We start from the raw sequence: 12762 nt of genomic DNA, 5'->3' as shown, positions 1-12762 counted from the left end.
TCCTGGATCTCACTCTGTAGACCAGGCTGGCCTCAAATTCACAGAGATTTGCCTGCTTCTCACTCCCAGTTGCTTGAATTAAAGGCATGTGCCACCACTGCTTTGCTTGGACAAGTTTTCAGTTCCAATTATGAATTCCATCCTGTGGAGCAGGACTAAATACAATCAACAAAGGATTTGGCTGATCCCTTCATAATCATGTTGCCATTGTATCCGTGGGCAAACATTGATTGGCAGGTTAGCACTGCAACAAGCAAGATCCAGTGCTGGTAAAAACCATTTCTCTCGAAGCTGAATGAATAAGTGGCTTTGGAAACTAGGAACACTTGCCATGTGTAAAGAAATTTTAGGCCACTTAAAGATGAACTTCTGTATGTCCTACAATCAAAGTGTGTGCTGTCTTCAGCTATAGAAACTTGCTGCCTAATTTTGGAGGGCAAACAAGAACAATAGCAATAGCCTTCCAGATTTTCTAGAAGTCCAGTCTAGTTTCTAGTTATAAAGTGTAGGGATAAGTCCCGTCCCTTAGGGGGCGTGTTCGCCTCGGGCTAATGTTTACCTATAAATCTGGCGAGAGTGCTTCCAGACATAGCTTCTGCTTTCCTGGTCTCCGCGGGAAGGGTGGTTCTGTAAGTCTATTTCCCCATTAAAGCTGTATATATTTTTACAATCTGTCTGCATTCATTTATGCCATTACAATAAAGAGGTATCCCATGCTGGCCCTGAGATTTTCATTTAATAACCTGTGTTTTCTGCAAATAGCATTGTCCACCCATGCATAAGTCGCTGAAAATTAGTGAGTTTCCTTAAGACCTTTCCATACATCTTTAGTTGTGGCTAACACAGTGTCTGTCCCTTTCTCTCTCCCACTCATCTGCCCCATTCCCATTTAAATCATCGATCCCTAGTATTCTCATCTCCTTTCATTTCACATAAGTTCTGTTATGTTCACCAATTTAGTTTGTTTACATGATAATAAGATTATATATGTTTTTGCACTCACCATTTTCGGAAGCTGTCCTCTATGATATTCCTTTCCTCATCCCTTTGCTACTCTTTCTGCTTAAATCTTCTACTCTCTATCCCCCTCCCTTCATTTTACCTATACTCTCTTATCATCTTCCATTTATGCTCCAGCAATGGTCCTATTTCAAATTCCTGGCTCCCCGATATACTTCAAGTTATATATACAAAATAAAAGAGAGTTTGTAAAGCATTAGCTCTCCGAGTCTGGGTGACCTCACTCACTATACATCCTCCGGCTTTCATCCATTTACCTTCAGCTTTCCTAATTTAATTTTTCTCTACAGCTGAAGAAAATTTGAGTGCACATATACCTTACATTTTCATTAATCTTTCATCAGTTGCTGGACATCTAGATTGATTCCATTTCCTAGCTAAAACCACAAAAATTTTAATGCTATCCATAAAATTAAGCCTCAGGTTTTATAGTGTCCCATATTTATAACTGTTTCCACTATGCTCTCCTTTTCTATGTTGATCTTTATATTATAACAGCAGAAATAATAGTCATGGGTATCTACAGGCCATTTCCTCTGTAATTTAAAACAATTATGTTTTACATTTATTGTATATAAGTTTTACTATGACTGCAGGTCAGGAAAAGCCAAAACATGTTTGTTTAAAGTGGAGAGGACCATATAAAAATGCTAGCGGGAAAAGGAACCAGGAAGATGAGAGTGAAGAATAATTACAGAGTTGTGGGTTATGTACAGTGAATTTTGGAAAATTTTAAAATGATAAAGTAACTGAAAAGTTTTTTTAGGTCATTTTAATATGATATACATTGTGAAATCTCTTGCTATTATTATTTTATTTAATTTTTCCATCCAAAATTTTTCACTTCCTCCCCTCCTCCCATTCCCCTCCCACTCCCCCACTCATCCTCCTCCCTCCCCCTCCAGTCTTAAGAAAAGGCAGGGTGCCCTGCCCTGTGAGAAGTCCAAGGCCCTCCCCCTCCATCCAGGCCTAGGAAGATGTGCATCCAAACAGACTAGGCTACCAAAAAGCCAGTACATGCAGTAGAAACAAGTCTCAGTGCCATTACCAATGGCTTCTCAGTCAGCCCCCCCTTGTCAGCCACATTCACAGAGTCCGGTTTGATCACATGCTCATTCAGTCCCAGTCCAGCTGGATTTAGTGAGCTCCCTAGATCAGGCACACTGTCTCAGTGGGTGGACCAACCCCTTGCTGTCCTGACTTCCTTGTTCATCTTCTCCCTCCTTCTGTTTTTCAACTGTACCTTGAGAGCTCAGTCTAGTGCCCTGATGGGGGTCTCTGTCTCTATCTCCATCCATTGCCAGACGAAGGTTCTATGGTGATATTTGAGATATTCATCAGTGTGACTATGGGATAAGGCCAATTCAGGCTCCTTCTTCTCTGCTGCCCAAGGACTTAGCTGGGGACATCCCGATGGACACCTGGTATCCCCTCTAGAGCCAAGCCTAGAGAAGCCAAATAATAAGGTGAACCCAATGAAAAACATTTATAGATCCTCCTAGAAATTGGAAGCAGACAAGATTGCAGTGCAAAAGTTGGGAGCATGGGGGTTGGGGGAAGGGGAGAGGTGGAGAAAGAAGGGAGAAGGGAAGGATTGGGGAGAGCTTGGGGGAGTGGGAGGGTTGAGATGGAGGAAGGGCACATATAGGAGTAGGGAAGAAGCTATCTTAATTAAGGGAGCCATCTTAGGGTTGGCAAGAGACTTGGCTATTATTTTTTAGAGAAACCAAAAGTATTCAGTTTTAATTGCTAAACTTGTGTGTCTAATTAATGCCATGCTGCTAACATAAGGCACCTTGCTTTTATAGATTATACATTTCAGGGGACTATTTCAGGTCAAGAAATAGCCATTAAGTTACTTTGATGAGCTGGAATTGGAGACAGAGTCTGGAGGATGAAATTAATGTGGATCTTCCTAGAAATCTTGCAACACTAGACAATCATTGCATATGCAGTAATGGATGAAAACATGGGAGACTGGGCTGGGGGCAAGAAGAACAGAATTACAAACTAGATGAGTGAATGGTTAAGAATTGGCATTTCATAAAGATAGCCTACCCAAAGGCCCAACATTTTCTATTTAATTATTAGGCATTCCAAAATTGCATTTAGATGGAAAAAGGATACTTAACTCAAAGACTCTGAGAGGTCGGGGGGGCACCTATACAATTTACTTAGTATAAAAATACCTCAAGCAGAGGGTTAGTTAATTATCTAATTAACAGCTAATACAGTTGAGAAAACGAGGGCGTGCTTCTCATCAGCAGTGTTTCCACAATTCAGCCCCAGAGAGAAGCCAGCCAAACAGGTGCTCTTAGGTTCCAAAGTACAGCACATATCAACAAGATCATCTCTACCGAGCTACTCACGGGATTGGGCTTTTCAGTTTATGAACTGAGCAGTAGCCCTCCCCTCCCCTCCACTACAAGCTGTCTAAATACCTGTGCATTGACTTGCTCTCTGTAATACTTTTTAGTTATTCACTAGTGAGCATGAGATATACTTTTGAAAGTTACGCTGTATGAAGCAGGACTCAGGCTTTTCCTCAAGGGAAATCCAGTTCTTTGTTGACTAGGTGCTTTTTGGAGGCACTTAGTATAACACTTTTTATTTTCTTCATGTTGGAACCCTGTGTGGTCATGGGTACTGGCCGAAGGGATGGAAACTCCGTGCCAACCAAAAAGTAGATATTTCCTTCAACATTCTTGGTGGGTAAAAGAGAGGAGCATGCTCAGTGAGGTCAGACTTCTTAGCTCAGCACACACATTGGTGTTTGGTGGATGTCTTGGTGTCCCATATACATTTTCCTTGCAAATGTTTTGCTTCAATATACTATTATATTTTTTTCCCAAGAGATAATGGATCATTTATTACCTCTTTTTAAAACAACAGAATGTATTTGCCCGTTTCTCAGCTATCTGATACAATAAAATAGCATAAATAATGGGTAATGGAGGAGAGGAATCGTCTGTGATGTTGAATAGCTGGCTCGATTGCACTTAGGTGAAAATATTACAGACAATGGGGCCTGGAAAGATGACTTAATAGTTAAGCACATTTTGTTGCTTTTGCAGAGAGCCTGGATTTGGTTCCCAAGGCCGCATGACATCTCACTGCCCTCTATAACTTGTATTCAGAGCCTCCTATGCCCTTTCTGATCTCCATAGGCATGCATTTGCGCGCGCTCTCTCTCTCTCTGTGTGTGTGTGTGTGTGTGTGTGTATACATGAAGGGAAAATTTTATACATATAAAATAAAATAATTAAATCTATTTTTAATATTATAGACAATTATGCATCAATATTAGCATAGTTGTATGACACAATGTGGGCGTTTAAGTGTTTGCAATTTCATGCCTAGATTTCTGAGCTAATGCACAGAAAAATGTTAATGTTTACCTTTGATTGGCAAGCAGTATTTTCTTTTCTGAATTGTCTTATTAAAAAATGGTTTTTTTGAACAATTCTACTGCTTTACTTCTATAAGCAGAAGACAGAATACAGTCACTTCTATTTTAGAAGTGATAAGTCTCATACATATTTAATACCTTTTCATTTGGATTTCAGTGTCCTAGGAAAAGCCCAAGGATTAGGTCAAATTGACAAACCTGCTTAAAATGTAAAAAAAAATCTGAGTGACGTTCTCCCAGCCTAGTGCTACCTGATCATATTAATGTTTACTTATGACCAGGTGTGGTTGCCATGAGACCTTGTGGCTTCAGGTTTAAAAGCCTGTCTTTGCTCTGACCATCTCTTTAAACCCAACACTCCTTGTAAAAAGGAAAAGGGCAAACATTTCACCCCTTCCCCCTCCCTTCCTCTTTGCCTCCCTTCCCATCTTCCTTCTTTTCAATATTTAGTCGAAAAAGTGAGATTAATTGCCAAGTCACATATTGAGCTGAAGAAAGAGTCAATACATGTTATGAAGAGTTTGAATTATTGTCATTGCTCTTTGTTTTTATTTCTTCTAGCTCCCCAAGTATAATTAGATACTTCCCTCTGTAAAAAATATTGCACGTAAGTTGAGCCTCATGAAAGCTTTTGTTTACATTCATCTTGTTCAACACTCCTCTCCACACTACTCAGTATCTATACACAAAATATCCTCCATGTGTCGAATAAACACACGAGGCCCCTGGGGCTTGAAGGACTACTTGTATATCCAGCTGATGGGGTCCAGTCTGAGTGAGAGATCATGTTTGAACAATTAGATGACAGATGATGGAAGAATATACCCAATGTCAGACAACTGCAACCACTGGCATTCACATGAAGGCACGCATGTATATGTTCTGCACATACAGGTGCATACATATGAACATGTGGTCATGAATACATATTCCATACACATTATAGAGATTTCTGCTTCCATCCTGCTCTGCTGCAACTTGATTACATCAGGTCAAATATGACAGAACTTTGAGAAGTATAGTTTGTTTGATTCTCTGCCATGGATCCACCCCCGTTTAAAGAATATCAATGCACAAAACAGTGGAGACAGATTAGAGAAGATATGGCTATCCTGGATTACTCTGTGTATTTTAACTGTCTTCTGATTGTTATGCCAATACATTTTCTTTCTCCAGACACGTATAGATTAGTGGGGTTCAGGCTTTCCTTACAAGAGCCCACCCTCTCACCTCCCCAGGATCATGTTACTTTAAAGTACAGTCTCAACATAGAACGGTTGGGGAGGGAGCATAGCTAACAAAGAGCAGAATGTTCTGAGGAGCATGAGGAAGGTGGCAGGGCTTCTGTAGAAAGCCAGCTTAATGCAGTATCCAGCCCTATGTGAACCATGTCCGTGGACAACATTGGCTCTTGGGGAAACTTTGCAATACACAGCTGTACTTTGTAAGCTAATCTTTAAGGACACGAGTTCATTCAACTGTCTGTGTGCTAAAGGAGCCTGTGTTCACGGAGTAGAGATGACAGGTCTATGTTTATCCACAGCACACTCCACAACCACATAGTTTGCCAATAAAAACTCACGAAATGCAATCATAAACTCAAGAAAGACTCAATACTAAATAATCATTGCTCTCCGTGTGTTAGGGACTATTCTAGAAATCTTAGGTGCATTACATCATTTAGTCTTCTTTTGTGGGTGAGTTATCTTCACTGTCACTACGTTAGAGGAGAGGCAAAAGTGATAAAGGCAGACTGAGACTCTGTCCTTGGCCACCACAGTAACGCTTCTGATAAAATGGAAGTTCCTGTTTGGTAACCAAGGAACTGCAACCCAAGAGTTAAAGGTAGAGTTCAGGTGGCAGAGATGGGACTGAAGCCAGACTATTTGGCTTCAGAACAGATGTTGTCTTAACAGTACTGGCCATGGTGGAAATGGGGGTAATTATAGGGAAAAAAATACTACCTCCATAGCTATGGAGCTTTTCATGTGGACTGAGAGAATATCAGCCAAATACCATTGATTTGTTTTCATCAACAGTAGGTCAAGTCTAACAGAGAGCTACAAACCAGTTTTGTCAGGTAGACCTCAGTCTTGTATCTAAGAATCTTCTCAAATTTGTGTACACTCTTCTTTGACTTTTTATAGTCTGCCTTTCTTGAGAATCCCCATTGCAGACATGGTAGGCACTAGTACATATTATATTAGTTTTTAGATATAAATTAGATTCCCACGTTAGGAGATACTGCTTCTGGCCTTTGACTAATCTTAGGACATCTTTCCTCTATGATTTTCTATCTCATCAGGCAAACTAGCATACACTAACAGACAGAATATTTATTTTAGACCTTATGGTATAGTTCAAATTTATCTGTAGAAATGGTTTATTTTTCTACAGCTGATTCTTCCACTCTCCAGATAGCAACTTTGTCTTACGATTCAACTCAGACTAGACCTTGTAGGTGAAACCAGACTGTTCCCATTTCAGGGGTCAATTGCAAGTCCCTGGGCCTCTTGCACCAGCTATAAATCACAAGTTCTCATAACTCTCCTCCTCAGGTTGATAAATTGTTCAAAGAACTCAGGAATCTACTTCACGTACATTTGCTGACTTGCTATAAAGAATATAATTCAGGAACCATTCAGTGGAGTAGACATTTAGTTGGTCCTTTTGGGTTTTTTTTTCATGTTGTTTTATTTCCTGTTTGCCTTCAAATATATCTTGCATTTATCTGATAACACCCGAGAGTCTCTAGCATTAGTCAAGTCTCCCTTTATTGATTTCCCCCAGTTAGTGACTGTGTAAAAGACAGGAAAATCTTTGACTGTGTGGGAAGCCATTGCATATTACTTCCCTCCTAATGGGCTTTATCTCACTGCTCCCTTCCTTAGTAGTCCTTGACTACTTTGGCAGCTGGGGACTCTGGGATTTCCTGATGCTTGATGTGAACTCCAAGCAGACACAGCTGTTAAGGGAATATATTGGTTTGGAATAGATGGTGCTCAAAGGTCTGAGGAAAGCAGGCTGGGTGTGCTAATCACTGTCATCAACATTTACTGGCATTTTGTCTACATTCACTTTACTGTAAGAACTTGAAAATCTTCTGCATAGTTCCATCGCTGCTAACCAAAGTCTCCCCATATATCTCCTTGCACAAGATTCCCATCTGTGCTCTCAATCGTAGTCTGAGCAGACAGGGGAGCCCATCAGAAAGAGGGTGTGAGCCTCATTTGACTTGACTGAAGGTATGCTGTTTGTCCCTTATGGATTTGAAGATAGAGCAATGGCTTTTATCTAAGGATATCTTTCTACAGATATGCATTATATCCCACAAGAGGATTTGGGTGATACTTTCGACTGGCCTGGGAGTTCAGAGTTAAGAGTTCTACACTTAAGTAAACCTTGTAAATGACCTTAGCCTTGGAAATCATTCCTTGCTCATGGATGGAGATTATCTGTCAATAAGATTAGGAGGTGACTTGGTTAGGGTTTATATTGCTGCAAAGAGACACCATGATGATGGCAACTCATGAAGGGAACATTTAATTGGGTCTGGCTTATCGTTTCAGAGACGTAGTCCATTATCATCATGGTGGAATACAGTGGCATACAGGCAGACATGGTGCTGAAAAAGGAGCTGAGAATGAAAAAGAATGACTTGGTTCCACAAGTAACAGGAAGTGAACTGTTTCACTGGGTGTGGATTGAGCCTATATGAGACCCTAAACCTACCTCCCCAGTGACATACTTCCACCAACAAAACCAAATCTACTCCCAACAGGCCACACCTCCTAATAGTGCCATTCCCTTTGGGGGTCATTTTCTTTCAAACCACCACTTCCATTCCTTGGTTCCCAAAGGCTTATAGCCATATCATAATGCAAAAATACATTCAGTCTGACTTCAAGAGTCTTCATGGTCTATCACAGTTTCAGTTATTAAAAATCTAAAGTTCAAATTTTCTTCTGAGATTCATGCAACCTCTTCATTGTAATCCCCTGTAAAATCAAAATTAAAAATAATAAAAAAACAGATTACATACTTCCAATATATAATGTCGCAGGATATACATTGCCATTCAGGAAATGTAGAGAGGAAACATAATGAAGAAATACTGGACCAAAGCAAGACTGGAAACAAGCTGGACAAATTCTAAACTCTGTATCTCAGTGTCTGATATTAAAATTCTTCAGATGTCCAGCATCTTTCAGCTTGGTTGACTTCAAAACGTCTTTTTGTGGACTAGTTCCACTCTATAAACAGCTTTCCTCAACAGGTACAGGAATTACATCCATTCCACCTGCTGCTCCCTTTTGCCTCAATTTTTACATTTTGTAATTTACCCTGCTAGCTTTCTCCTTTTCATTACAAACCTTCATTAGAGTTACCACTAATAACCACAGGACAAACTATACTAGACTGTTTCAAGGTTTTTTCTACCAGTGGAATTAACCCAAAACTCTTCACTTAAGCCTCAGGCAGACTCTTTGGCCATGGTCAAAAAACAGCCACATTTTTTCACCAAAATATCACAAGAATGATCCCTAGGCTACTTATTAATATTCTTCTTCTCTGAAACATCATGAGCCAGTCCCCCACAGTTCAGATCACCCTCAGACCGCTGCATTCCATGTTCTTACTAGTATGGCCCATTAAGCAGCATTTAAACCATTCAACTGCTTTTCTAATCCACAGCCTCAAAATCCATATTTCTTTAAACAAAAACATGATCTGGCCTATCATAGCAACACTGCAGTGTTGGTACCAACTTCTGTCTTTGTTAGGATTTATATTGTTGTGAAGAGATACCATGACCACAGCAATTCTTATAAAAGGATCTATTTAATTGGGTCTGAGGTTTAATCCATTATAGTCATAATGGGACGGAGTAAAATGCAGGCAGATATGGTGCAAAAAAAAAAGGGTTGAAAGTGAAAAAGGAGCTATAACTTGATTCCACAGGCAACAGGAAATGAACAGTCTCACTGGGCATGGCTTGAGCATATATGAGACCCCAAAGTGTGCCTCCACAGTGACACACTTCCTCCAACAAAGCCACAGCTCCTCCAACAGGCCACACCTCCTAATAGTGCCAATGCCTATGGGGTCCATTTTCTTTCATATCACCTCAGGAGGTATGTCTGATATTGTTCACACATGCCTTCCCTTTTACTAAAAAAAAAACAAAAAAAACAAAAAAACAAAAAACTATTTACATGTCCACTTTTGGTTTTGTTCTGTTTCTAAGTCAAAAAACTAATTTAACACACGTCAGAGTATTAATAATCTTCTAGGGGGAAAACATTAAACTGTGTAAACTACAACTGAGTAGCATAAGAGGAAAACAGTAACTAAAGTCAATATTAACACACAGAAATGTGTGTGATAACTTTGATAATATTCTCTGCAAAGATGGAACATGTCAGAACCTGAGGAATTTTATTGAGTTGATTTGTCTGTGCTATTCTTAACAGAGTAAAAGGAGCTAAGGACGGCTACACAATTACTTGCCTAACCTCTGGCAGAGCAATCTTGACTTAATGTGTAATCTGTGTCAATCATAACTGACCTTGTATTCTGTTTCTGTTGTGCTTTCATTTCTAGCCTCCATTTTAAATAGAGGAAAGATACTTAAAGGATTTCTTAAGGATCACTATATTTCCAGTGACCTCTACAGTTACCAGTGTATTTAAAAAAGAAAATTGTATTGGTGAGTTGAATAAAATTAATTTAAGTCAACTTTTTTTTTTTTTTGTTTTTCGAGACAGGGTTTCTCTGTGGCTTTGGAGCCTGTCCTGGAACTAGCTCTGTAGACCAGGCTGGTCTCGAACTCACAGAGATCCGCCTGCCTCTGCCTCCCGAGTGCTGGGATTAAAGGCGTGAGCCACCACCGCCCGGCTTAAGTCAACTTCTTTAAATGAATCTTGCAATTTACTAATTACAAATGTAAAACCTTAGAATCAATGAAATCAAGAGATACCTAGATTGAGAAGAGAGGTATTTAGGGTCCCAGTGCTGGGAGGGAACTGGACTCATGCTCCCATCCCTAATCCAGAAGCCATCTCAAGCTAATATCCACTTGAAGATAAAAATTTAGTTATTTTCCAAGGAAGTCTCACTGGTGAAACAAACTATTCTACAAGGTAGGCTACAAACCCAGCAGTAGATGGCCAATAGAAACCAAACGCCATGGCATCGTGGGTGCTTCCTTATAATGATGTGCCAGGAAATTTAAATCATGTTTTACTTTCTTAATTCTCCTTTTTTTTTCTGTTCCAGATTTTTTTTTTTGCATCTGCAGTGAGTGGCATTAAAATTCTTACAAGAAAATGAACATATGCTACTGGATATTCCATTTGAGTGGAAGGCTAGATCTATGGTAATTCATCATGACTGGAAAGAAATAGGGTAAGCAGTACGTTAACAAACAAAACAATACTATATATTTATAATCCCAAAGAATCCTCAAGAAAAATGTTAGAGTTAATAAAATAAGTCCATCAAAACTGCAAGGCACAAGATCCATGCACACAAAGTGCTGTTATCTCTATAGTATACTAATGAACAATATAAAATGAAAATTAAGAAACAAATTTAATTTGTAGTAGTATGTTAAAATTTAAATATTGGGGATACATCTAACCAAGGAACTAGTAATCTTACACACTGAAAACTGAAATTCCTTGCTGAAAGAAATTAGGGAGAACCTTAAAAGGAGTGATAACATATACTCGTTCTTGAATAAATGTTTAATGCTGCTAACATGCTAATTTTTCTCTAGCAATCTTCAAATTCAATGTAATTTGAGTCAAAATTCCACTTCTTTTTTCAAAAATACAAAAGCTAGTTACAAGGAGAGCTTATCACTTTTCAGAGAAAAAATTCATGACAATGGATTAGGCAATGGTTTGATGAATATGAGACCAAAAGCACAGGCACAAAAGAAGTAAAATAATAAATTTGACCCTATAAAAATTAATAACTTTTTATATCAAAAGACTTCAATGTGAGTGTGAAAATCCATCCAGTACTACAGAAGAAGACATTTGTAAAGGTTGCTTCTGATAAGAAATAGCCAGACTATAAAAACCTTCTATGATTCAATAACTAAAGCTTAAACAAAATAAACAAAATTCCACAAAAAAGTCTAAAAAGTTTAATAGACATTTCTCCAAAGAAAGTATAATAGTTGCTAATAATAGCAGGAGATGTTTGGCGTCATTTGTGACTAAGAATTCAGATCACAACAGCAGTGAGATAGTGGTTCATCCTCATAAGAGTGACTATTATCCAAACAAGCAAATAGAAACTAGAAAAGCATGTGTGGGCAAGGCCATGGAGGAAATGATACCCGATGATCTGCTGTGAGGGTGGAAAATGGCCTAGACACTGTGAAAAACAGATTATGGATTCCCTATGATCTGCTCTGAGGATGGGGAAATGGTCTGGACACTGAAGAACAGATTAGGTACTCTATGATCTGCTGTGAGCATGGGAAATGGTCTAGACACTGTGAAAAACAGATTGTGACTTTTTAAAGCAATTAAACAAATAGCTGTCATTTATCTAGACTTCTAGATATATACTCAAAATAACTGATAATAGGAATATATGTATATATATATACATATATGAATAAACATATGGACACATACATGTATATACACACACTAGTATTTATAGAAGTATTTATCACAATAGCCAATAGGAAACAATCTATGACAATCTATTGACAAATGAGTGGGTAAATAAAAGGTGGCTAACTAAGCTACATTCCTGATCACTGTGACAAAATAGCTCACAGAAGCAACTTCAGAAAGAAAAGGCCTGCTTTGGCTCACAGTTTTGAGGGTACAGTTTATCATAGCAATGAAGGCTTGCAAAGAGTATTGGTTCCTGTCCATCGTGGCAGGAACAGGAAGGAGGTGGTTTATCACACTTCAGAAGCTGTCAAAAAGCAGAAAACTGGAGTTGGAAGTGGTACAGAGCTACAACCCTAAGAAACCTGTCTGTATCAATCAACCACACCTTCTGCCTCAAAAGTGCTCCAGCCCCCTCTCCAATAGTAATGCAAGCTGGAGACCAAGTGTTCATACGCGTGAGTCCATGGGAAACACTGTATATTCAAGTCATAATGGTGGTATTAGTGGATATTAGTCACAAAAAAATGGATGACATTTTTATACAGGTTACTTGATAGAGCCTTGAACATAATTTACTAAGTTACAAGCCTGTTATGAAAGAATGACCATTGCATGATTACATGTAATCAAATTCATAGGGACAGAAAACAGAAGAGAGGTTTTAGGAGTTGGGTAAATTATGAATGGCTG

The sequence above is a fragment of the Microtus ochrogaster genome, chromosome 15 (assembly GCF_000317375.1).
Source record: "Microtus ochrogaster isolate Prairie Vole_2 chromosome 15, MicOch1.0, whole genome shotgun sequence".
Lineage (NCBI taxonomy): Eukaryota > Metazoa > Chordata > Mammalia > Rodentia > Cricetidae > Microtus > Microtus ochrogaster.
The sequence above is the reverse complement of the archived record's forward strand: the minus strand, read 5'-3'. Positions refer to the sequence as shown.